Source organism: Galeopterus variegatus, unplaced genomic scaffold, assembly GCF_000696425.1.
Source record: "Galeopterus variegatus unplaced genomic scaffold, G_variegatus-3.0.2 Scaffold4805, whole genome shotgun sequence".
Lineage (NCBI taxonomy): Eukaryota > Metazoa > Chordata > Mammalia > Dermoptera > Cynocephalidae > Galeopterus > Galeopterus variegatus.
The window spans coordinates 169,157-169,683 of record NW_007730916.1 but is presented as its reverse complement, the minus strand read 5'-3'; positions in this window follow the sequence as shown (position 1 = coordinate 169,683).

Sequence of the window (527 nt, the reverse complement as noted above, 5' to 3'; positions counted from 1 at the left end):
GATTTCTGGTTATAATGAATTTGTAACATTAATATTACACTTAGACTTTACTTGCAGACACTCCAAAGGTAAATACCAGATGTCGTTACTTTTTGTGTACTGGGACCTGAATTTGAGATGTCTGCATTTTTTAACATCAGCAGAATGATACTGTTAATGTTGGCTTCATGGCTGGGGCTCCTTTCAGTTCTAAGAATACCCTTCTTAATTAGATCAATTCATCATTATTATTGTAGTAACATCACTGTGTTTTAACCATATGGGTATTCAAGGTAGTGTACAAAGGCATCCATCTTTCAATTCAGTGTTCAGCTGATACAAGACTCCCCATACTGTTCCCTGGAACACAAGTTCAAGAGACCCTACACAAGGGTTTCCTGGTCAAATAAGTTTAAGATGTGTACGGTATGGTCTCTTAGGGATTTTTCAGTGTACATTAAAAAACTGCAAACTCTGAGAAGTTCTGCAGTAGAGAAACCTGTTTACCTCTTTTACCTCCTAAGCTTTTGTAATTGTGGGATCTTTCT